General features: G+C 44.6%; 1 protein-coding gene and 1 pseudogene across 2 annotated transcripts in view; both read left to right on the top strand.

Annotated features, from left to right (window-relative positions):
* LPIN2 (lipin 2) overlaps positions 1-26,100 on the top strand; it is a 120,177-nt gene that overhangs the window by 5,151 nt on the left and 88,926 nt on the right. The window contains exon 1 of one of the 2 annotated variants that reach the window (XM_039463757.2): positions 16,422-16,601. The exons of the other annotated variant lie outside the window; for it this stretch is intronic. The gene's annotated coding sequence lies outside the window, so the exon portion shown is untranslated. Of the gene's footprint in view, positions 1-16,421; positions 16,602-26,100 lie in introns of those variants that run through there. 2 annotated transcript variants of the gene reach the window in all.
* Positions 9,934-10,026, top strand: LOC120361731 (small nucleolar RNA SNORA70; annotated as a pseudogene).

The following is a 26,100-nucleotide window of genomic DNA, read 5'->3' as shown; positions in this document are numbered from 1 at the left end:
ATCGCTTGAGCCCAGGGGGCAGAGGTTGCAGTGAGGCAAAATTGGCCCATTGCACTCCAGCCTGGGCAACAAGAGCAAAAGAGAAAGAAAGAAAGAAAGGAGAGAGAGAGAGAAAGAAAGAAAGAAAAAGGGAGGAAGGAAGGAAGAAGGGAGGGCGGGAGGGAGGAAGGGAGGAAGGAAGGAAGGAGATCTGTAAGGACAAGCAATAAAAGGAGATTATATGAAAGGTGCAGAAATTGAGTTTATAGGCATGGAAGGAAACACCAGCTAATGAATGTCAGGTAGAATTAAGAGCAAGGAGAAAAAATGAGATGGTTTAAAATGGTTGCTTTCTGGTGTGATGAGCATAATTTGACTTGATTAGACCATCTAGAGAATAAAAGCTCAAGGGTGATCTACTTACTGTTTACCTTTGAAAAATCCTATGTTTTTTGCCTTCTTTTAAATTCAGATTGGGTGGATCCTTTCATGTTCATTTTTTAATGTCAGTTTGTTTCTTTATAGTATTGTGAGATGTTAAAAACAGATGAGGAGCTGCTCTTTAAAAAATGACTAAAGAAAATGACAAGACTACCGCCTTCCCAGAAATTAAAAATTACCTTTATAATTGAAAGGGGAAAGACATTTCCTGACTTAGTAATGTCCTTCTTAGGCCTTAAAAAGGTTCGAAAATAATTTTTTTCCTCTCTTGTGCTTTTTTCAATATTTCTTTTGGTTACACTGAATAACAGACATTAAACGTTGCCTAGTTCTGCATTCCTAATGATTGAGATAACAGTGTTTTTCTGACTTTTAAGACGTTTTACAGAAAACAATGTAAAAGAAAAACTAAATATTTTAAAGGCATTATGCAAAGTTTCTCACATGAGCTAATTAGGCTTGTATATTGTGGTGGCTGGTGATACAGGCTCTGGGGACTGCTGGGATCCAATTGCCATTGTGAGCTATGTGGCCTTAAGCAAACTAGTTGATCTCATGGGCACCAGTTTTTCATCTGTAACATGGAGATAATAATAAAGTCTACCACTTACAGTTATTGGGAGGATTGAGTTAATATACATGTAAAGTACTTATTAAGCCTATATGTTTGTTGTTATTATCCAGTGAATTATAGCCACACTCAGAGAAGCCACAGAGGTTAGAGGTTCAGGTAATTTGAATACTTAGAATAAATCTTTTGAGTAACAATGCAATTTAATGTATGTTTAAATGCTCTCGGTCAAGCGCAGTGGCTCACATCTGTAATCCCAGCACTTTGGGAGGCCAAGGCAAAAGGATCCCTTAAACCCAAGAGTTTGAGACCAGCTTGGGCAACAAAGTGAGACCTCCATCTCTACAAAAAATTAAAAATTAGCCAAGTGTGGTGGCGTATGCCTGTAGTCCCAAATACTCAGGAGGCTGAGGTGAGAGGATCGCTTGAGCCTGGGAGGTCAAGACTGCAGTGAGCCATTATCACCCCAGTGCACTCTAGCCTGGGTGATAGAGCAAGACCCTGTCTCAAAAGCAAAAAAAAAAAAAAAAAAAGTAAGTAAAAATAAACAAACAGTCCGGGCCCAGTTGCTCATGCCTATAATCCCAGCACTTTGGGAGGCCAAGGTGGATGGACCACCTGATGTCAGGAGTTTGAGACCAGCCTGGCCAACATGATGAAACCTCATCTCTACTAAAAAATACAAAAATTAGCTGAGTGTGGTGCCGGGTGCCTGTAATTCCAGCTACTTGGGAGGCTGAGGCAGGAGAATTACTTGGATCCAGGAGGCAGAGGTTGCAATGAGGCGAGATTACAGCACTGCACTCCAGCCTGGGCGACAGAACGATTCCATCTCAATAAACAAACAAACAAACAAACACACACTCTTTGTTATTGTGTAAAAAAAATCAATTTCTTTTGTAAGTTACTTGCAAAAAGTCCAGACATGAAATGCTAAACAACATGATTGTGAGAGGCCATAGGTAGCTTAATCTGTAGCTGGAACTAACATATCTTTAGCACCAAAGTCTAATGAAGAACAACTTCCAAGGAGCAAAATGTTTGCCTCCACTTGATGACTTCAGCTCGAAGTTTCAGCCCTGCAGTGGGCATTTGTCCTTTGGCAGCTGCACAACATCCAAATTCTTGTGTTAGAGGAAAGATCCTACTATATGAGTCTTGGGACGGAAAGCCAAACAGCCCAGGCTTTCTTTGTTTCTACCTTGTGCTACATTTAGCCCCCTTCTAGGTACACAATATATGTTGGTTGAACTGAAAATGTAAACAGGAAGGAGAAAGGTTTCACAACCAGGAAAGGCTACACAGTGAGTCAGCGCTTTGTGTTCTGTTCCCAGCTAGCTCTACTTTGGTCACAAAAGTTGCTCAGTTAGTTGCTATTTTCTGCATCAGCATATTTTAAAAGGAAATGAACCTGCTGACTCAAGTGAGTAATCAATGAATGAAAATTAACTGGAGATACTAAAAGATAAAATATGCCTAACTCACAAATACTCATTATAAGTTTTTTGGTTTTTTTTTTTTAGTTCAGCTCCTAGGAATTTCTATGCCATATGTTATTATAACTGCTAATTTATTTTATTCTTCATACAATCATAAAAGTAAAAGAAAACTTTCAGGTCGGGTACAGTGGCTCACCCCTGCAATTCCAGCACTTTGGAAGGCCAAGGTGGGCAGACTGCTTGAGGCCAGGAGTTTGAGAACAGTCTGAACAACATGGTGAGAACTTGTCTCTATAAAACAAATTTTTTAAAAAATTACTCTGGTGTGGTGGTGTGTGCCTGTAATCCCAGCTACTCAGGAGGCTGAGATGGAAGGATCACTTGAGTCTGCGGGGTGCAAAGTTTTCAGTGATCCAAGATCGTGCCAATACACTCTAGCCTGGGCGACAGAGTGAGACCTGGTCTCAAACAAAAAAGAAAGAAAAAAATTGTTTTATCATGTGTCCAAATTCCAAAATTCCAGTTTCTAGACATGTAGGGAATCTTTCTTCTTTTTGTATTTAATTAAATAAAATCTTTTATTTAATTGGGAATTGATTTAATAGTTAACGTCTTTAGCTTTAATTAAATTGTATATTTCCTACTCTGTTATTCTGTATTTTTTGTTTTCACCTTCTTTAAGGGCTTCTAGAAATTCAATTTCCTTTTTTTTTTGAGACGGTCTTACTCTGTTGCCCAGGCTAAAGTGTAGTGGTGCAATCTTGGCTCACTGCAGCCTCAAACTCCTGGTCTGAAGTGATCCTCTCACCTCTGCCTCCTAAGTAGTCAGTACCACGGTCGTGCGCCACCATATCGGCTAATTTTTGTGTGTGCGTGTGTGGAGGTGGAATATTGCTGTGTTGCTCAGGCTGGTCTTGAGCTCCTGGGCCCAAGTGATCCTCCCACATTAGCCTGGCAAACTGCTGGGATGACAGGGATAAGCCACCACAGCTAGCCACCAACTTTATCACACAAGTGCACATCCTGTTCAGAACACACAAATCCATACATGGTCATCTTTGCTTTGTTTTCCCTGCTACCTCCATCAACTTCCAAGTTTTTGCAAATCATAAATCATAGCCACTAAATAGACTGGACTAAAACTCCCCACACACCTTAGTGTGTGTGTCTTGCTAAAGCCAAGGTGATTTAAAATACTAAGCTTAAAAGAACTATCACTGCTATTTATTGATCTGCCTTGTCATTTTATGGCTTTTTCCAATGAAATGAGACAGAAAAACATTTAATTAGAAGTACACACAGTTTGGGAGACATAGCATCTTTAGCAGTCTTTCAAATTAAATGCTACCCATGTGGGAGCAATATAGATGGAGATGTACTTCACTTCCTGTAATACTGTTTCCATGTTCCTGAAAATCTGAATATAAAAGGAATTTTTGAAAGTGAAGCTTAATTCTTTTTGAAATCTGCCTTGAATCTTTTTATAAAACAAAGGGGCCTTCTGACATGTGAGCAATAAGCCACCAATTTATCCTGTTTTTTTTTTTTTTTTGAGATGGAGTTTTGCTCTTGTTGCCCAGGCTGGAGTGCAATGGCATGATCTTGGCTCACTGGAACCTCAGCCTCCCTGGTTCAAGTGATTCACCTGCCTCAGCCTCCCAAGTAGCTGGAATTACAGGCATGCGCCACCACATCTGGCTAATTTTTGTATTTTTAGTAGAGATGGGGTTTCTTCATGTTGATCAGACTGGTCTCGAACTCCTGACCTCATTAGCTGCCTGCCTTGGCCTACCAAAGGGCTGGGATTACAGGCGTGAGCCACCATGTCCGGCCAATTTATCTTCTTTTACCAGCATAGATTTTAGGCTAGAACTAAAACTTCATTGAGCTTTTAGAGCTTTGGTTAATGAATTAACAAATATTGGCCAGGCATGGTGGCTCACACCTGTAATCCCAGCACTTAGGGAGGCCAAGATGGGCAGATCACTCGAGTTCAGGAGTTTGAGACCAGCCTGGATAACATGACAAAAATCCATCTCTATAAAAAAATGCAAAAATTAGCCAGGTGTGGGACTACGTGTCTATAGACCCAGCTACTCCAGAGGCAGAAGTGGGAGGAGCCCTTGAGCCCAGGAGGTAGAGGTTGCAGTGAGCCAACATTGCACCACTCAATTTTTTTTTTTTTTTTTTTTTTTTTTTTGTAGAGAAGGTGTCTTGCCATGTAAATAAATAAAAAGAAATGGAGAGGGGGCCGGGCGCGGTGGCTCAAGCCTGTAATCCCAGCACTTTGGGAGGCCGAGGCGGGTGGATCACAAGGTCGAGAGATCGAGACCAACCTGGTCAACATGGTGAAACCCAGTCTCTACTAAAAATACAAAAAATTAGCTGGGCATGGTGGTGCGTGCCTGTAATCCCAGCTACTCAGGAGGCTGAGGCAGGAGAATTGCCTGAACCCAGGAGGCAGAGGTTGCGGTGAGCCGAGATCGCGCCATTGCACTCCAGCCTGGGTAACAAGAGCGAAACTCAGTCTCCAAAAAAAAAAAAAAAAAAAAGAAATGGAGAAAGCAGCTCCAAGCTGGATGACGGAGTGAGACTGTGTCTAAAGAATAAAAGAAAAAAAGAATTAACAAATATTAATTGAGCACCTAGTAAGTGTCAGGCACTATGCTACGTGCTCAGGTGTGTTGGTGAACAAAACAGATAAGATCCTGCTTGAATGAAGTATGCAGCCTAAAGGGCAAGACAAACAACAAGCAAACAAATAAATGAGATAATTACAAGAGAAAATAAGCAGGATGGTGAGGTGGGAGAGTAGGCTGGGTGCAGTAGCTCACACCTGTCATCCCAGCATTTTGGGAGGCAGAGGCATGGGTATCACTAGAGGCCAGGAGTTCAAGACCAGTCTGATCAACATGGCAAGACTCCTTCTCTACAAAAAAATTTAAAAATTAGCCATGTGTGATGGTGTGTACTTGTAGTCCCAGCTACTCAGGAGCTGAGGTGGGGGATTGTTTGTGCCTAGGAGTTTGAGTCTTCAGCAAACTGTGATTGTACCACAGCACTCCAGCCTGGGGAACAAAGGGAGACCCCATCTCTACAGAAAAATTTAAAAATAAGGGCCGGGCGCGGTGGCTCAAGCCTGTAATCCCAGCACTTTGGGAGGCCGAGGCGGGTGGATCACGAGGTCGAGAGATCGAGACCATCCTGGTCAACATGGTGAAACCCCGTCTCTACTAAAAATACAAAAAACTAGCTGGGCGTGGTGGCACGTGCCTGTAATCCCAGCTACCTAGGAGGCTGAGGCAGGAGAATTGCCTGAGCCCGGGAGGCGGAGATTGCGGTGAGCCGAGATCGCGCCATTGCACTCCAGCCTGGGCAACAAGAGCGAAACTCCATCTCAAAAAAAAAAAAAAAAAAGAAAAGAAAAATTTAAAAATAAAAAGAAATGGAGAACGCAGCCTTAGAAAAGGTCACCAGGGGCCAGGCAAGGTGCCTCATTCCTACAATCCCAGAGGAGCCTGAGGCAGGTGGATCACAGGCCAGGAGATTGAGACTATCTTGGCTAACACAGTGAAACCTTGTCTCTACTAAAATACAAAAAATTAGCCTGGAGTGGTGGCACACACCTGTAGTCCCAGCTACTCAGGAGGCTGAGGCAGGAGAATCACTTGAACCTGGGAGACAGAAGTTGCAGAGAGCCGAGATTGCGCCACTGCACTCTAGCCTGGGTGTCTGAAAGGAAGAAAGTGAGAGAGGGGAAGGGAAGGGGAGAGGTGGGGAGGGGAGGGGAGAGGTGGGGAGGAGAGAGGTGGGGAGGAGAGTGGAAAAGGTGGGGAGAGTAGGTCATGTCACTGGAAAAGTTTCTGTGAGGAAGGGTCTTGGGAGCTGAGGCTTGAAGACAGAGAAAAAAGCAGCTTGTGAAGAGCCAGGGAAGGGCATTCAGGTATTACTTTGGGGAAATTTCATAAGTGCAGGGGCAAAGAAAGGCCCCAGAGAACATTTTTTGTAGGAGTTGGGTTTATCAAGTAACATAGAGAAGAAGATTGAAGACGGGACAGACCAACACCTTGGCTCAGTGCTCTAGCTCTCTTGCTCTTTTGAAAGATGTTGCCTATGATGGCATCTTTGAAATATGATAGTATTTCCTCAGGAATTCATAGGTTGATAAAAAAACAGATAAGCACCTGTGTTTCTTCCCTTTTAAAGTTCAGATGCTGCAGGACCAGGGCTCAGGGCAAAGAGATGGTAATGAAAGTATACTTTTAAATAATAACAGTAATTTTCTATTAAGGAAATTACTCTGGGAGATTCTAAAGGATTTATGTTAATCTCATTTACCCTTATAACTAGACTGTGAAATGATGTACTCATTAGAGATGCACTCAGCTGCAAGTAATAGAAGATCTCGCTGGGCAAGGTGGCTCATGCCTGTAATCCCAGCATTTTGGGAGGCTGAGGCGGGTGGATCATGAGGTCAAGAGATTGAGACCATCCTGGTCAACATGGTGAAATCCCATCTCTACTAAAAATACAAAAAATTAGCTGGGCATGGTGGCATGTGCCTGTAATCCCAGCTATTCAGGAGGCTGAGGCAGGAGAATTGCCTGAACCCAGGAGGCAGAGGGTGCAGTGAGCCGAGATCGCGCCATGGCACTCCAGCCTGGGTAACAAGAGCAAAACTCTGTCTCAAAAAAAAAAAAAAAAAAAAAAAAATAGAAGATCTCAATGACAGTAGCTTAAATAGATGGGAAATGGGAGGATTTTTTCTCACATAGCAAGAACTTCCAAGGTATGTATTTCAAGGCTAGAAGAGCTGCTCAATGATGCTGTCAAGCACTCAGGATCCCTCCATATTTATGCTCCTCCAGCCTTAAAATGTTGGCTTTTGTTTTCTGCTTATCCCCTCACAGTTACAAAATAGCTGCTATACCTCTAGCCATTCCATGTGTATTGTAGGCAGGATAAAAGAATACATAGAAGAGAAGCAACAATACCTCAGACTTTATTTATGTCTTACAGCTGATAACTGAGTCAGCCTCCCCAGTAGCTGGGACTGCAGATATGCATCACCCATACCTGACTAATTATTTCTATTTTTAGTAGAGACAGGGTTTTGCCATGTTGGCCAGGCTGGTCTCAAACTCCTCATCTCAAGTGATCCACCCGCCTCGGCCTCCCAAAGTGATGGGATTGCATGTGTAAGCCACTGCGCCCAGCCTTTAAAAGTTGAGTTTTAAAGGAGTTACGCAAAGACACAAAGTCACGAGCAAACAAAAGGGTTTTAACCACTGCCTAAGAGGTTCACTAGACAACCCTTCCATTTCTTACAGTGTTCCAGAAATACAAAGGATGTTTGTAGCAGCAACAACATCCTCAAAGCAGCATTAGGAAAAATGGCATAAGTATTCATAATAACCTATCATAGTCACCATCACCAAAAACATTTATTACCAAAACTTCTATCCTAAATGACAAGGCTGCAAATAATTAAAGTCCATTTTTAGTCCTTGAGGGAATTACAAGTTAGTTGGATGAACCAGACATGTGGTGGCTCACACCTGTAATTCCAGCACTTTGGGAGGCCGAGGCAAGTGGACGACCTGAGGTCAGGAGTTCAAGACTGGCCTTGCCAACATGGCAAAACCCTATTTTTACTAAAAATATAAAAATTAGCTAGGCGTGGTGGTAGGAGCCTGTAATCCTGGCTACTGGGGAGGCTGAGGCAGGAAGAATCGCTTGAACCTGGGAGAAGGAGGTTGCAGTGAAATGAGATCACACCATTGCACTCCAGCCTGAGCAAGAGATTCTGTCTCAAAAAAAAAAAAAGACAAATAACAGTGCAGGTAAGCATAGGTTTGGTACCAAGTGAATGGTTGCAACAATATAAATGCTAGAAGTTCCAAGAATGGAGAGATTAGTGTTATAGACTATATTAATCATTAAGGGCTTTGGAGATCAGACTCCCACAGGTGGTGACCCTGATATACCCACTGAGTAGATCTGTCTTTGCTGGTAAGGCCACATTCATCCATGTGCACATCATGTGCTTATAGAGGTTCTGCACTGTAAGACACAGGGCTGAATACTCTTGAAGAAATGACACAAATGAGCCATGCATCAGCCAGGCACATATCTAATACTCTGGAAAGGGAGATTGGATTTACACCTAAAGAATCACATGCAGGCCTATATACAAGATACACATGTGATCTCTTTCAGATACAAACAAATTGGCTTGCCATTCAATAAAATGAAAGGAAAAATTATGTCTAGTTGATGAGATGAGGAAAACTTTTCAGGAGAGACAGCACTTGCACAGAACCTGGAAGGGTTTGTGGAACTGAGGCGCAGGGTAACACTGCAGGAGGGAGGAACTTCAGCAAAGTTGGGTGAGGGGCAGGGAGTTCGTCTAGTTAACAGAGAGGATTGGAGGACACCTGAAGGCAATAGTGAGAATCAGAGCCAGTGGTGCCTGTCACCAAACCAATCCCTTTGGGGGCTCGTTAGCTGAAGAGGAACCATAGGGTGCCACTGCTGTTGTGAATATCTCCAGGTTGCTCGGTTTTCCTCATATAACTAGACCAGGCATTCAGAGGCTCACTCTGTCTTCTAGGCTGGAGTGCAGTGGAGTGATCAAGGCCCATGGCAGCCTCAACCTTCCAGGCTCAAGCTATCCTCACCTCAGCCTCCTGAGTTGCCAAGACTACAGGCAGAGCTAATTTTTGTTTTTATTTTTTGAGAGACAGGGTTTTGCCATCCTGCCCAGGCTGGTCCCAAACTCCTGGGCTCAAATGATCCACCTGCCTTGACCTCCCAAAGTGCTGGGATTACAGCTGTGAGCCACGACACCTGGCCCGAAGGCTACTGAGACTTTAAATTGGAAATAGTTGGCTCCTGCCAATTGTGTTAGTTACACCAAGCAAACATCCTTCAGGTCCCACTTTCTTATTTATTTATTTATTTATTTATTTATTTTTGAGACAGTGTCTTGCTCTGTCCCCCTGTCTGGAGTGCGGTGGTGTGATCTCGGCTCACTGCAACCTCCACCTCCTGGGTTCAAGCAATTCTGCCTCAGCCTCCTGAGTATCTCAGATTACAGACATGTGCCACCACGCCCGGCTTACTTTTGTATTTTCAGTAGAGACACGGTTTCACCATATGGGCCAGGCTGGTTTCAAACTCTTGACCTCAGGTGATTCCCCTGCCTCCACCTTCCAAAGTGCTCAGATTACAGACGTGAGCTGCTGTGCCCCTCATGAGAGGGCACGTACCTAAGATTGGAATTACTGATACCTGCGTGCGTGCACGTTCAACTTTCTAGATAATATCAAACTGTTTTCTAAAGTTGTTACAGTTTGACGCTAGATACCTGTAGTCCCAGCTACTTAGGAGGCAGAGGCAAAAGGATTGCTAGAGGGCAGGAGTTCAAGTCCTGTTTGGGCAACATAGGGAGATCCCATTTCTCAAAAAAAAAAATAAATAAATAAATAAATAAAAGAAGTCGTACATATGCAGTGGCTGCAGACAGCAGCTTCCTTTGTAGTGTGTGCAGCCTGTTTCTTGTATGAGTTGCTCTAAGGGACCTTGGAGACAGGCCTTTCAGATGTATGTTCATGTCTCTGACCTTTTACTGCCCCAATGTAGGCTCCAAACAGTCACTGTGGAAAACCCCAGGGCACTGTGGCCGGGGTTCACATTGGCCAAGTTATCATGTCCATTCACTCTCAGCTGCAGAACAACGAGCATGCGATTGAAACCCTGTGCAGGGCCAAGTTCAAATTCTCTGGTCACCAGAAGATCCACATCTCAAAGAAGTGGAGCTTCATCGAGTTCAAGGCCAATGAATCTGAAGGCATGGTTGCTGAGAAGGGGCTCATCCCAGATGGCTGTGGAGTCAAGTACATCCCCAATCATGGTCCTCTGGACAAGAGGCAGGCCCTGCACTCATGAGGGCTTCCACTATGCTGCCCTCTCTTAGTACTCACCAATAAATTCTGCTTCCTGTCCAAAAAAAAAAAAAAGGTTGTACAATTTGGATTCGAACCAGTGATGTGTCTGAGTGCTGGTTGGTCACTGCATGCCCTTGGCATTAGTAATACCTCCAACAGTTGGCATTGGGCAACTTTAACAATTTTAACCATTCTGGCCAGGCGTGGTGGCTCATACCTGTAATCCCAGCACTTTGAGAGGCCAAGATGAGCAGATCACATGAGGTCAGGAGTTCAAGACCAGCCTGGCCACCATGGCGAAACCACGTCTCTACTAAAAAATTAGCCGGGCATATTGGTGCATGCCTATAATCCCAGCTTCTTGGGAGGCTGAGGCACAAGAATTGCTTGAAACCAGGAGGTGGAGACTGCGGTGAGCCAAGATCGCACCACTGCACTCCAGCCTGGGCAACAGAGCAAGATTGTCTGGAAAAAAAAAATTAAATTAAAAAAATTCAATCATTCTGATAGTTGTGTGGAGGTACCTCACTGCAGTTTTAACCTACATTCTCCTGATTACTAATGAAATTTAACATCTTTTCATAAATTTATGGACCATTTGTGCTTATTTTTTGTGAAATTGATCTTCATTTCTTTTGCTAATTTTTCTATTGATTGTGAGACTTTTTACTTACTGATTCATAGGAGTTCTTCGTATATTTTGGATTCTAATCTTGGGTGGATTATATATGTTGCAAATATATTCTCCTGGGATGGTGATTATTTTTGTTTTGTTTTGTTTTACTCTTTCTGGTCTCTTTAAAGAAGTCCTAACTTTAATGTAGTTAAATGTATCAATCTTTCCCTTTATAGTTAGTGCTTTTTGTGTCTTGTTTAAGAAATCCTTTCACTCAGAATTGTATAGCATATTCTCCTATACTGTCTCCTAAAAGTTTTATATCACGAATCACAGAATCTAAGTTGACATTTATTATTTAAAAAAAAAATCACAATTTCAGAAATGATAAAATGTGGAAAAGAAAGTATATCCTTGAAATGATGACAGAAGCACAATTTTGTTTTCTTATTTAGGACTTTAATCCAACTAAAGCTGATTTTGGGATACGATGTTGAGTAAAGTCTAAATTTAGTTTTTCTGTATAGATAATCACTATGGTTTGAATGTATTCCCCAAACTTCATGTGTCAGAAATGTTATCCCTGAATTCACATATTGATGGTATCTGGAGGTGGGGCCTTTGGGAGGTAATTGAGATTAGATAAATTCATCAGGGTGGAGCCCCCATGCTGGGGCTGGTGGCTTGATAAGATGTAGAAGAGGGACCTGAGTTAGTGTCCCTTACCCTCTTGCCTCTGGAAGCCCTCTGCCAGGTTACAGCATGAAGGCCTTCACCCAATGCGGTCCATCCACATGGATTTCCAGCCTACACAATTGTGAGCCAGAGAAACTTCTTGTCTTTATAAATTACCCAGTGTGTGGTATTTTGTTGTAGCATTAACGATGAATACTAGAATCAACTGCCTCCTAACCATTTATTGAAAAATCCATCTTTTCCCCAATATTCTGAATTGCCCCCTCTGCCATACACCAAGTGTCTGTATATATTGAACCTATTTCTGGGCTTTCTATTGCATTTTTAAACAATGGCTAGGTGTGGTGGCTTGCACCTATAATCCCAGAACTTTGGGAGGTCGAGGCAGGAAGATCACTTGAGTCCAAGAGTTCGAAATCAGCCTGGGCAACATAATGAGACCCTATTTTGTTTTGTTTTTTAATCACTAAAAAGCAAAAAAAAAAAAATTACTTTTTATATTTTCTTATTTATTTTTATTTTTAAAAATAGATATGGGGTCTTCCCACATTATCCAGGCTGGCCTTGAACTCCTGGCCTCAAGCAATCCTCCCACCTTGGCCTCCCAAAGTGCTGGGATTACAGATGCGAGCCACTGTGCCTGGACTAATTATTAAACTGACAAAAATTGCATATATTTATGATGTACAACATGATGTGTTGATACGTGCATACATTGTGGAATGGCTAAATCAAGCAAATTAACATATTCATTACCTCACATACCTATTATTATTTTGTGTGTGTGTGTGTGTGTGGTGAGAATTTCGATTGCATTTGATTGGCTTATTCTCTGTCCTCACAGAGAAAGAGATGCAGAAGCCAGGAACAACAAAGCTATTTTTCTAAGGTTGAGTCACCTCCCCTGGGAACTGCCAGACAGGAGGCCATAGGACCACCTCCTTCCAACTCCACGTTGGGAATACTTGATTCTTATTCTAGAGAAAATCCTTCTCCCCTTTCAAGATTCTCTCCAAGATACACCTTCTCCTTGGCTGTCTCCCCCTTGACTTAGGTTCCTCACTGAGCACAGAGTTTTGGAAATAAAGACAGGAAGGAAATGTCTTACAGACAACTTCTGCTTTCCACTGCCAAAAAACCTCCTTGAGACAAGCAGAATGCCTAGGTGCATTCTTACAAGGAGGAAAAGGAGACAACTCTACGGGAAAACACAGAAGTTAATACATAAAAAATTACTCTTCCCAGGTGCCTGTAATTCCAATACTTTGGGTGGCTGAGGTGGGAGGATCGATTGAGCCCAGGAGTTTGAGTTTGCAGTGAACCGTGATCACACCCCTGCATTCTGCCTGGACGACAGAGTGAGACCCTATGTTCAAAAAATAAATCGTGTTGCAAAAGGGATGATGTAATGGCTGAAGCATACAGACTAGAAGGAGCAGGAGAGAAAATGAGAGAGAAAAGGAGCATCCTGGATGCCACGCTAGGGAATCGGCTTATTTCATCAAGGCAATGGATCGCCAGCCACCTGTGCCATGGCCAGGTCTGCAATTCAGAGTAGAGGATCCTTAGAATTGGGCAGGACTGGAGGGCAGGGAGACCAGCTGGCATACTCCTACAGTGGACCACAAGAGAGAGGGCGAGGGCCTAATCACATGCAGGGGTGAGTGGTGCAACAGAGGAGAGACCTACAAGTGGCCAGTACGGTAGCTCTGCAGAGAGCTAGAGTAGAAGTGACAGGACTTCCTGTAGGAATAATGAGTGGGAATGATGGAGGCAGCATGGGTGTAGAGGGAAATGAGACTCCCTCCTAGGTTTCTGGCAAGAATGACTAAACAGATGACAGTGCCATCAGCCAGGATAGGAGATTCAGGAGGAGCAGGTTTGAAGAAGCACAAATGATGGGTTTTAATTTGACATCACTGTCGACCTTGCCGACAGAGATGCTGACAGCAGCCACTGAGCACAGGCATGTAGAATTCAGAGGAGTTCCCACTGATGAGAGGAGGAGGGAGTTTCAAGAAAAAAATAATGATTAACATCATCTTACCCTGCAGAGATCATGAGGCACAAGACATGAAAGGGGGCTGTTATATTTGGCAGCCAGAAGGTCATCGGTGACTTTAGCCTGAGCAGTTTCAGGGTTGGAGGAGGAGCAAGACTGTGAAGATGTGAGCAAACCTGAAACACTTTCAGGTAGCTTGGGTGGGGAGAGAAAACGTGTGGGAAGTGGATAGCCAGAGGGGGAACCGAGGGGCTACAAAAGCTGCTTTTTCAAGTCCAGGAATGAAGCCAGAGTTGAGCCAGAGTTGAGAAATTAGTGGAGTGAGGTTCCTGACCACGGAGCTGGAAGGTGGTGGGTCAGAGGCCAGCTGAAGGAAGCGCTTTCTTCCTCTGGCACTCCAGTGGAACAGGTGGATGTGGGGTGGCCCCTCCACACTTCCTAGGTGGCAGGGCAGGAGGTGAAAGGATTTATCATGCACCAAACATTTAATGAGTCCCCACTTTCTTAAGTGGTAGCTGTAAGCTGGCAGTCACGGGAGAATGAGGAAAATATTAGCAATGTGAGCCCATCATTTGGAGTGAGATCTCAAATGCAAGGTTGTTTGGAGGAAGGGAGGGCTTCCTGAATGATGAAAGGAAGGAAGCTTGGCAGAATATTTCCCTCCCAAGGTAGAGACAGAGAAAAGAGCCCGAGAGAAACAGGAAATGTCTAAGTGGGGAAAATGGAAGAAAGGAAAGAAAATAAACAGTAATAGCCTGTTTCAGGTTGCAGGCACTTTATAGGTTATCACGGGGAATCCGCAAAACAATTCTGTAAGAAAGACATTGCTATCTTTATTTTATTGATACAGAAACTGAGGATTAAATTCTTTCTCTAGCTTTTTCTTCTCCATATTCATAAAATCCATTAAATATGGAGGGGGATATTCTAGTCCTCTAAAATTTTGTTTTACCTGTGAAGCTAAGTAAGAAACAGTGAAATGAGGAAAATTCCCAGTGGGCTTGGACCAGTGAAACTACCTATCTGCAGGGCCTTGATTACAGATGGGCCAAAACTTAGCTGAGTTTCAGAGAAAAGCAGAAGGAACTTGAGCAAGGAAGTGGTTGTCTGCTCCCTGGGTCCAAGCACCGCCCAGCCACACCACGCATTGGTGGGAAGAAACTGGGCTGCAGCTGGGACCATCACGGAAGAACTTTGTGTGTGCAAAATACCTATTTCAGTACCCTCAGAGCTGTATAAATGATCACACACAAGATGCACGTGAGAAACGAACTGGCCTTTATATAGAAGTAACATAGGCTTCTGTTCATTACTTTCAATCACAGAATAGGCTGCAAATTAGAAACCAGTGTGCGCCAATAGTAGATAGCACCAGCAATCGAATTTTCTGTGTGTGTGTGTGTGTGTGTGTGTGTGTGTGTGTGTGTGTGTATTTTTGAGACGCAGTTTCGCTCTTTCGCCCAGGCTGGAGTGAAGTGGTACGATCTTGGCTTCCTGCAACCTCCGCCCCCCGCCCCCCGCTATCCCTCCCTCCGCTATCCCTCCCCTCCCCCTCCCCGGGTTCCTGCCTCGTCTCCCAAGTAGCTGGGACTACAGGTGCGCCACCACACATCCAGCTAATTTCTGTGTTTTTAGTAGAGAAGGGGTTTCACCATGTTGGCCAGGCTAGTCTCCAACTCCTGATCGACCCGCCCCGGCCTACCAAGGTGATGGGATTACAGGCAAGAACCACTGCGCCCAGCCCCATTTTTTGTTTCTTTAGTTCTTTCTTTCTTTCTGAGATAGTCTCGCTCTGTTGCCCAGGCTGGAATGCAATGGCGCGATCTCGGCTCACTGCAACCTCTGCCTCCCGGGTTCGACCGATTCTCCTGCCTCAGCCTCCCTAGTAACTGGAATTACAGGCGCGCGTCACCACACCCGGTTGATTTTTTGTATTTTTAGTCGAGACAGGGTTTCGCCAAGCTGGCCAGGCTGGTTTCGAATGCCTGACCTCAGATGATCCGCCGCCTCGGCCTCCCAAAATGTTGGGATTACAGGCGTGAGCCACCCATTTCTTAAAAAGTATATTTTAATCCTGGGGACGGTGACTCACGCCTGTAATTCCAGTACTCTGGGAGGCCGAGGTGGGAGGATGCTTGAGCCCAGGAGTTGGAGACCAGCCTGGGTAACACAACGAGACTCTTGCCTCGATAAAAAGAATAAACAAAAAACAACAAAAGAACCCCGGTGTATTTTTAAAAATGAGTTGTGTAATAGGATTTTTTTTGTGGGGGGGTGTAAGTAAGCAAAGGAGATGTGCTACTAGTGATCAAAAAGGGATTATAAAACATTCATGCCCTAGACTTTCTTGGCATTTTAACATTCTTTTTCGGCTACCGGGCTCTACGTCCCACGTGACCCGCCGCAGGGTTGCCATGGGGACCGAAAAAACTTTTTTTTTTTTTTTCTCAAAGTAAAGCTCCTATCGCCCGAGGCGGGAGAAAATGGGGGCTCCGCCCTTAGGCCAGGGCCTGCAGCCCGCGGACTCGGAGCGGTGAGAGGCCGCACGCCTGCGGCTCGGCGTCCGGGGAGAAAGACCGCGGGGCACGAGGCGGCGGGGGCGAGGTGCGCGGCGGGGAGGGGCGGGGCGCGAGCGTCACGTGGCTGGGGCGGGGCCTGCGCGCTGCCCGCCCGCCCGCCCGCTGCCGGCTCCGCCGCCGCCGCCGCCGCGTCCCATTCATGAGGGCCCCCCGGCTTCGCTGCGGCCCAGGCGGCTTCCGAGGCAGCGGCGGCGGCGGGCGCCCCGGCCCTGCGCGCGCCCCTGGCCGGCCCCGCCCCCTCGGCTTCTCTCCCCCGCGGGTCCTCACCGCCGCGGTCCAGCCTCCGCCTGCCCTCAGCTCCCCGCGGGCCGGGAGCGGAGCCGCTGCAGGTAAGCGGGCGCGGGCCGGGCTCCTCAGGGGCGTCTCTTCGGGGCGGGCGGCGCGTGTCTGCGTCTGGGGGCTCCCCTCGGCGGGCCCGGGGCTGCCTTGTCGGAGGCCGGGACCCTCCCGGGCGGCGAGGGCCGAGCCGTCTCGTCCTCGCGCCCCGGTCCCCTCGTCGCCGCGACCGCGCCACGTAGACGCGGCCCCCGCCGCCGCCGCCGCAGGACGGACCCGCGGGGTGCGCGGGTAGCCGGGGGCGGCGGGGCGTCCGTGGTGGCTGCTGAGGACTCTGAATCCGCGCGGCTCCCCGCCGCTGCCCCGGGAATGGTCGTCCAAGACCACCCAGACCCCGGGTTTGGGGCGCGGAGGGGAGTACGGAGGAAGCGCGGGAGGCCGCATCTGCATCCCGCCCCGCGTCCTGGGGAGGGGGCGCAGGCCACGTGATCCGCGGCGAGGCGGGGGCCGAAGAGTTGCAGGTATTTGTTCCCCGCCGCGCGTTGCCCCGCACGTCCGCCCTCGGGCTGTGGACCGGGTTCAAGTGTGAAGAGTTTTCGCAAAGGCCCCAGCCCCTGGTGCAGATCTTGATTTGTAAGGAACACGTTCAGATACAGTTTGTACTGAGAGCCTCTCTGTCAACTTCTAACGCCAGAGGATCACCATTTTCTCCACTAGCCTGAACATTTTAAGACTTTTCATTGAAAATTCAAGATGGCACTTTTTAGGCATAATTATGCAAAACAGGACCAGAAAGATCACCCTTCCTTTGAGAAAAGTACTGGAATTCTGAATACTTGGAAATGCTCTGAAGGATTACTCAGCAAGCGGCCAAACTAATTTTTAATGCACATTTGGGACTATGCGTTGTTTTTAATTGAAAACGAGTCTCTATCCTTGATGTCAAGCTAGGCCCTGTTGAAGTTCTTTGCCCAGTAGTGATGCTGGGTGTTACTGTTTATTAAAACTTGGCCTGGGTAGATTATAATGTTTTGAAAATACAAAGTCGGTTTTGAAATACATTTTGAAATATTTACGAATTATTTAGTGGCCTGTACGGGTTTATGCGTTAACGGTCTGGTGTTGATCGTTCTCAATGGCTTGAGATTGAGAAGTGTGACCAGTGATACTGAAGAGGGGGAGAAGCGGCAGAGCCCGCCACATGGTGCAGGGGACTGAGACAGGTGACTTAGCTTGGGCTAGGGTGCTCCTCCTGCGGCATCCTTACTCGCTGGATGGAGGGCAGTCATCTTCAGGCCATACCCAGCCAGAGGAGAAAAGAGACCTTGTGAAAGCAGTCCAACACTGGCTGCTTCCCTCCAATTAAATTGTAGTTGATTGTGGTATGTCACACTGAAGTATTTCTTCTTCTTCGAGACAGAGTCCCTCTGTCGCCCAGGCTGGAGTGCAGTTGCCCGATCTTAGCTCCCTGCAATCTCCGCCTCCTCTGTTAAAACGATTCTCCTGCCTCAGCCTCTTGAGTAGCTGAGATTACAGGCATGAGCCACCACACCTGGCTACTTTTTGTATTTTTAGTAGAGACGGGGGTTTCACCATGTTAACCACGCTGATCTTGATCTACCAACCTCAGGTGATCTGCCCACCTCGGCCTCCCAAAGTGCTGGGATTACAGGCGTGAACAACTGCCCCAGCCAGACTGAAGTATGTCCTTGCCCAACTTTTGATAGAGGTAGTCATAGAATGCTAGAAATGAAACGGCAGGTTCTGTTTTAACGTTTGATGGCACAGGTGAGAGTCAACAGGGACGCATTATGCTTAAGAGAAGCTGAATTGAAGTATTTGAAAACCCTCAAACACTGTAATAAAGTGCTGTTAAGAAGCAAGTAATAGGGTCAGCTGGGGCTTTGTCTCCTTTATTGCTAGGAGAATGTTGCAGTAGCGGGTCTCATTGCCCTTTATTGTAACTTTTGGTTTTAAGGACTGGACGCAGTGTCCCTGAAGGCCAGACTCAATAGTTGCTCAGTAAGTTCTAAGCACATAGCCGGCTTTGAGATGAGATGAGAGTCGAGGTCTGTTGAATGAAGGTAGACACAGCAGGCTTTGTCCTTACCAGTGACCTGGAAGCCAGTGGCACCTCCTGAGTTCACTTAGCTTCCCTGAATGGTGAGGCAGGGATGAATAATCCTGCTGATGCCACGTGTTAGAGGTGGTAAAAGGTCAAATGTTTAAGTATTAATATTACAGTATGGCCTGGTTCTCTGTGTCAACAGCTATTTTTCGTTGCTTTGGGTACATATTTCCTAATACGTATCAGCACAGTAACACTTAGCTGGAGGCTTTGTCTTGTTAGTTGATTAGTGGTAAGAGGTAGATTTGGTTATCTCCCATACGTGCTTAGCAATTTAAGTCAGCAGGTTTTTCTTTAAGCCTGATTTAAGTCTTTCCATCTTTAATTTAAATCCTTTTCTTTTTACTCTGACCCCGGTGACTGTCTTTGAGTGTATATTTGCCGGACTTGCCTTTCAGATTGGTAGGCAGTGGTTTGGAATCTTCATTTTGAAATCCTGTTTTTCTCGCTCCAATACCCTTCATTGCTTGGTAAGTTTTTCTACCTCTGGCTGAGACCTAGAGTCTTGTGACCTACTGTTAGCCTCCTTCATGATGAAACAACTCACACGTTGGTAGACAGAACCTCCGGTTGGCAGAATCCTATATAATGTGTCTTTAAAACTTGAAGAGTTTGAAGGTATTTATTGTAGTCTGGAGCAGTAAGTTTTATGGTTATATCTTGGTAATAAGACATTTTGATAACTTGGTTTAATGGCTTTGGTAATTAACTGAGATTTTTGGAACCCACCTCCTCTGCTGTCAGCTTGATTCTTCATTTTAGTAACACACTGTTACTAATACTAAATACTGATTACGCGTGTGTTTCAAGACTAACTTATGGAAGAGTCGCTCACCCTGGGGTCCAAATGAAGCAGAATCAGTGGCAACCCATGTGTGGTGGGGAAATGGCCAGAATCCAGTCGGGGCCACTCTGTGGACTGCCTTGCTCTTGATTTTCAGCAGGAAGCTGGTGGAAACTGGGGTCAGGCGTCTGCCCCTGCTCAACTCCTCAGTCAGAAAGGAAGAAGAAAAACAAATTCTGTTAGGAGGTAAACTGTATTTTAATGCAAGATAAAAGTCTTAATGTCACTTTCAGGATTAAAATGATAAACATTTTTACTAATGTGATTCACTGCAATTTAGTCTTTTTCTGCTAAAGCCTTTGAATGCTGTATTTTGGTGATCATTTTTGTCAGCTTATGTTGTTAAAATTGTTAACCAGAAATGAGGGAGAAGACAGGGTATGGTGGCTCATGCCTGTAATCCCAGCACCTTGGGAGACCGAGGTGGGTGGTCACCTGATGTGAGGCGTTCCAGACCAGCATGGCTAATGTGGTGAAATCTCCGTCTGTACTACAAATACAAAAAAACATTAGCCGGGTGTAGGTGTGGTTGCTCGTAGCTGTAATCCCAGCTGTTTGGGAGGCTGAGGCAGGAGAATTTCTCAAACCCTCAAACCTGGGAGGTGGAGGTTGCAGTGAGCCGAGATCCTGCCATTGCCTGGGTGACAGAGCAAGACTCCATCTTAAAAAAAAAAAAAAAAAAAAAAAATGAGGAATAAAGAAGGCAGACTTCATTTAACTTGTAATACCTAACAAGAGGGTTACATTGTCAGCTCCGTTTTCTGTCTTCATTTTACCTTCGTGCAAAGCCAGGGTATATGTGATCGTTATAAATAGTTTCTTTTAAAATTCTTTTTAGATTTTCAGGTCAGATATATAATTGGAAAAACTACATAAATAGGTTAGAAAAGGCTGGGGGTCGGTAGCTTCCAGAATGTAGTCTTTTAAAAATCCATTTGGTCAGCACCGTAGAAAAGATCTTTTTTTTTTTTTTTTTGAGATGGAGTTTCAATTTTGTTGCCCAGGCTGGAGTGCAATGGCGTGATTTTGGCTCACCAAAACCTCTGCCTACCTCATTCGAGTGATTCTCCTGCCTCAGCCTCTGGAGTAGATGGGATCACAGGCATGCGCCACCACGCCTGGCTGATTTTTTTTTTTTTTTTTTTTTTTGAGACGGAGTTACCCAGGCTGGAGTGCAATGGCGTGACCTTGGCTCACCGCAACCTCTGCCTCCTGGGTTCAGGCAGTTCTCCTGCCTCAGCCTCCTGAATAGCTGGGACTACAGGCACGCGCCACCATGCCCAGCTAATTTTTTGTATTTTTAGTAGATTTTTTGTATTTTTAGTTTCATCATGTTGACCAGGATGGTCTCGATCTCTTGACCTCGTGATCCACCCGCCTCGGCCTCCCAAAGTGCTGGGATTACAGGCTTGAGCCACCATGCCCGGCGATTTTTTTTGTATTTTTATTAGAGATGAGGTTTCTCCATGTTTGTCAGGCTAGTCTCAAACTAACTCCTGACCTCAGATCCACCTGCCTTGGCCTCCCAAAGTGCTGGGATTACAGGCCTGAGCCCACTATGCCCAGCCTGAAAAGGTGTTTTTTTTTTTTTTTTATGCACTTGGAATGTGGTACCTATTTGTATAGTCTTTGAATTTAGAATTGTACTGCTTAGTGTTCATATTTACCTGTCATGTCATATATTTTCAACATGAACTATCCACAGTCGGCTTTTTCTGACTTTTCTTTGGAGGAAAAACATTGGCTCACAGGTAAGCACACCTTGTGATGATTGGATAGCTGTGGACTGCCTTCCCAACCTTGCCTTTTTCTAATTTTTTGGGGTATATATAAACAGTTTAGAAAATCTTTATTTTGGTACTTAATTTTCTGAACAATAACTATATTAAATTTGACTCCATTGCCTTCATTTCATATCTTTGTTTTTTGTACCAATTCCCTTATCTTAATTTTCTTGTTTGCTAATATGTGTATTTGTCTGAACTGCCTTATTTTTTTCCAACCAGGAATATTATAAATTAATTAGTGATTTATAAGTTGTTTTTAGCTTTTAGCATTTAAAAATTGTTTTCTGCTCAAGAATAGTGATCCATTCTAACCCGATTTAGCAAATCTGCATTTCTCATTTCAGTTTTCTTGTGTTGATACTGTTGTTGTTTTGTGCTCTTTGTATTGTCTTGCATTTGCTCTCAAGTTATCTGTGGCTTTCCTCTAGGCCTTAATCAGTAGTACAGTAAATAACATAATATTTTCTCAGTTTTCTGACACTCCCTGTGGATAATGCTAGTTTGCCTCATTTGCAATCTAAATGTTAAACTAAGGGGAGGAATTGAGAGGAGATGGAGAGTGTGGAACGGAGGTAATAAGAATCTAGCCTTGGGCCAGGAGCGGTGGCTTACACCTGTAATCCCAGTACTTTAGCATGCTGGCAGATGGATCACCTGAGTTCAGGAGTTTTTAAGAGCAGCCTGGCCAACTTGGTGAAACCCGGTCTCTACTAAATATACAAAAGTTAGCCAGTCGTGGTGGTACATGCCTGTAATCCCAGCTGGTCAAGATGCTGAGGCAGGAGAATTGCTTGAACCCATAAGGCGAGGAGGTTGCAGTGGGCCAATATGGTGCCACTGCACTCCAGCCTGGTGACAGAGTGAGACTCCGTCTCAAAAATAAATAAATAAATAAATAAAGTGGATATGAGGCCTGAGCTCTGGAGTTCAAGACCAGCCTGGACAACATGGCAAGACCCTGTGTCTCCAAAAATAAAATTAAAAAAAAAAAAAATAGCCAGGTGTGGTCATGTGGGCACCTGTGATCCCACGTACTCGGGAGGCTTGGGTTGGTGGATGGCTTGAGCCAAGGAGTTGAGGCTGCAATGAGCCACGTTCACGCCACTGCTGGATGACAAGTGAAACCCTGAGTCTAAATAAGTAAATACGTGAATAAATGGGAAGGAGGGAAGGAAGGAAGGATCTAGATTTAAAAATTATTTGGTTGTGGTGGTTATGACCTAGCTGTATTAGATGAAGGGAGGAGCTAAAGATGGGGAAAGCATCCTTCAGAAACTTTAAAGTTGGAACTGGTAATCTTACTGCCAAAAAAAAAAAAAAAGATGTATGGTACAAAGTGGCTTTGTTAGTGACAGATTGAGTTTCTGCATTTACTTATTTCTGAAATAAATGAAAGGGATAACTGACCTTAGAATATTGATTTAAACTTTATATTTGAGACAGTCTCACTTGGTCACCCAGACTGGAGTGCAGTGGTGTCATCCCAGCTCACTGCAACCTCTGCCTCTAGGGCCCAAGCGATCTTCCTAGCCCCTCTAGGGCTCAAGCGGGGCCCTACCAAGTAGCTGGGACCACAGGCACGCACCCCCATGCTAATTTTTGTACTTTTCTGTAGGACAGGGTATCACCATGTTGCCCAGCCTGGTCTCGAACTCCTGGGTTCAGGTGATCCACCCATCTTGGCCTCTGAAAGTGCTGGAATTACAGGTGTGAGCCACTGTGCCCAGCCTAAGCATCCATTTTTAGATTTAAAATAAGGTCATCTCTTTTTATAAAAGGAATCATAAACAAAAAAGTTCATTGGTTAGTCTGGGATTGCAGTTTAGCCTGGAAGACTTTTTCTGTACCTCTGACTAAACAGTAGAATTTTATGATGACCAAGATCGTCCTCATCTATTCAGTGCATTATCATATGATATTTATGGCTCCTGGCAAGATAGGTATGTTCAGCTATACTGGAGACATGGCTCTAAACTTACTCTGAAAGGAAGGTGTTCATAATATAAACAGCTCTCAAAAAGTATTTGGAAATAATTTATTCAATATAAGGTCATCTTATCATTTGATTATATGGTTTTGAGTCACTATCTAGTATGTGCCAGCAAAACCATCAGATTGTTAATATGAATTAGAAGCTCTGAATTGGAGCTGCTTGAATTGTTATGAGTATTTTTCCTGACAGTTGAATCTATAAACCTGTGGTCCTTGTAAAGCAATGTGCTTTTCTTATGAGCCAACATAAGTCAAGGAATGTTTGGGCTAACTCAAAGCATCATAGGGGATGTAATGTATTTTGTGTTTGTTTTAGGAGGCTGTGATAAGTTTTTCTTTATAAACACTCAGAGACATCTGTCCATATATTACATTTCTTTAAATTCTTTCAACAGTTTTTTAAAAATGAATAATAGGTACCCATTTGACATCATAGCCATAATGTCAATTTATATATAAACTATTAAAGAATAAGTTATTTAGAGAAATACTACTTAAGAGAGAAAGAGAAAGCTTTCTAAACTTTGTTTTTATTATTTAAAATGTTAAACAAATGCCTTTCTTTGTTTTTTTTTTTTAAGAGACAAAGTCTCACTCTGTCACTTAGGCTGGAGTGCTGTGGGGCAATCACAGCTCACTGTAGCCTTGACCTCCACAGCACAAGCAATCCTCCTACCTCAGCCTCCCCAGTACCTAGGACTACAGGCTTGCGCAACGATGCTTGGCTAATTTTTTTTTTTTTAAATGGAGTCTTGCTCTGTTGCCTAGGCTGGAGTGCAATGGTGCAATCTCGGCTAACTGCAACCTCTATCTCCCTGGTTCAAGCAATTCTCCTGCCTCAGCCTCCTGAGTAGCTGGAATTACAGGCGCATGACACCCACATCCCACTAATTTTTTTGTATTTTTAGTAGAAATGGGGTTTCACCATGTTGGTCAGACTGCTCTCAAACTCCTGACCTCAGGCAGTCCGCCTGCCTTGGCCTCCTCAAGTGCTGGGATTACAGGCGTGAGCCACTGTGCCCAGAACTTGGCTAATTTTTTTTTTTTTTTTGTAGAGGTGTGGACAACTGTGTCTGGTCAACAAATGCTTTATAAGAAAGGACTTACCTTTTGTTGCAGGATTTTCTAAATGGCTCAACTGGTTAAAAATAACTTACCTGGGTAGCATTATTTGAAACATAGGAGTTTGGCATTTTGGGATTTTTAATAGCTAGTCTGTCTACTGAGATTCTTAGTCTGTTGTAAAATGGTGCTGATGCCTACTACTTAGGAACACTAGATATTTCGAGGAGGTGTTTAATATTTGTAAAAGATTATCATTATTACAGTTACCTTGTTGAACAACTTCTTTAGGCATTTTGCTAAGTTTTTTACATATCTCTTTTAAGAGTCACAACAACCCTACAGCATACAGATAATAACGCTGTTTTCTAGGTGAGGACTCTGCAGCTGAAAGAGATTTGCTAAAGGCCACAGCCATGTAGAAGCGATGACCTGCCTTCCCCTATTGCCCTTGTTCCTATGCTGCCCCACTGCCTGAGGACTCTGATAGTTCCTGTGCGTTGGTCTTATCATCCCTAAATCAATTTTAGCATTTTGTTTTTGCTTTATTATTATTGTTATTTATAGCTATGAGTTCTCACTGTGTTGGCCAGGTTGATCTCAAACTTCTGGGCCCAAGCAGTTTTCCCGTCTCTACCTCTCAAAGTGCTGAGATTGCAGACTTGGGCTACCATGCCTGGCTGTTGTTACTTTTATTAGGCAGTACTGGAGAAGCTGTATGTTTTTTGTTTTTTGGTTTTTTTTCTTAAGATAGGGTCTTGCTCTGTTATCCAGGCTGGAATAGTGGCAAGATCCCAGCTCACTGCAGCCTGGTCCTCCTGGGATCAAACAATCCTCTTGCCTGAGCCTCCTGAGTAGCTGGGACTGCAGGTGTGTGCCACCATGCCCGGCTAATTTTAGTTTTAATAAACATAAGGGTCTTGCTGTATCAGCTGAGGATGATCTGGAACTTCTGGGCTCAAACGATCCTCCCACTTCAGCCTTCTCCCAAAGTGCTGGAGAGCGGAGCGGTTACAGGCATGAATCAATGTGCCCTGCTGAGAGGCTTTTCTTTTCTTTTCTTTTTTTTTTTTTTGAGACAGTGTCTCACTCTATCACTCAGGCTGGAGTACAGTGATGCACGATCTTGAATCACTGCAGCCTGTGCCTCCCCACTTTAAGTGATTTTCCTGCCTCGGCTTCCTGAGTAGCGGGCATTACAGGCACCTGCCACTACACCCTGCTAATTTTTGTATTTTTAGTAGAGACCGGGTTTTACCCTGTTGGCCAGGCTGGTCTCAAACTCCTGACCTCAAGTGATCCCCCTGCGTCAGCCTCCCAAAGTGCTGGGATTATAGGTGTGAGCCACTGCACCTGGCCAAAGCTTTTCTTTATAGATGTCGGCATCTATAAATTGGTAACAGATGGATAGCACCTACTTTATAGGAGCTGTGGGTTTTTCTGGGTCATTTATGTTTTCAAAGACAACTGTGTCAAGGAGAGAAATACCAGCCAGGAAGACGATGGAGGTGATTTGGCCCTACCAGGCCTACTTGGTACGCTCTGGAATGAGTTGGACAAGGTGAACCTAATGTTTTTTTGCCTTCCTTTCATAGCATGAGCATGTCACTGGGCTGATACTGGGTTGAGTGTCTATTTCTCATACAATGTGACCCGTAAACAAGCTAAATATTGCTCTTGGGCTCATCCTGATAGAAAGGTGACTGTTTTAGTGCTGGGGAGGAGGAAATGGAGTCAGT

Source organism: Saimiri boliviensis, chromosome 13 (genome assembly GCF_048565385.1).
Source record: "Saimiri boliviensis isolate mSaiBol1 chromosome 13, mSaiBol1.pri, whole genome shotgun sequence".
Classification (NCBI taxonomy): Eukaryota; Metazoa; Chordata; class Mammalia; order Primates; family Cebidae; genus Saimiri; species Saimiri boliviensis.
Note: the sequence above shows the minus strand (reverse complement) of the source record. Positions and strands in the feature narration are given on the sequence as shown.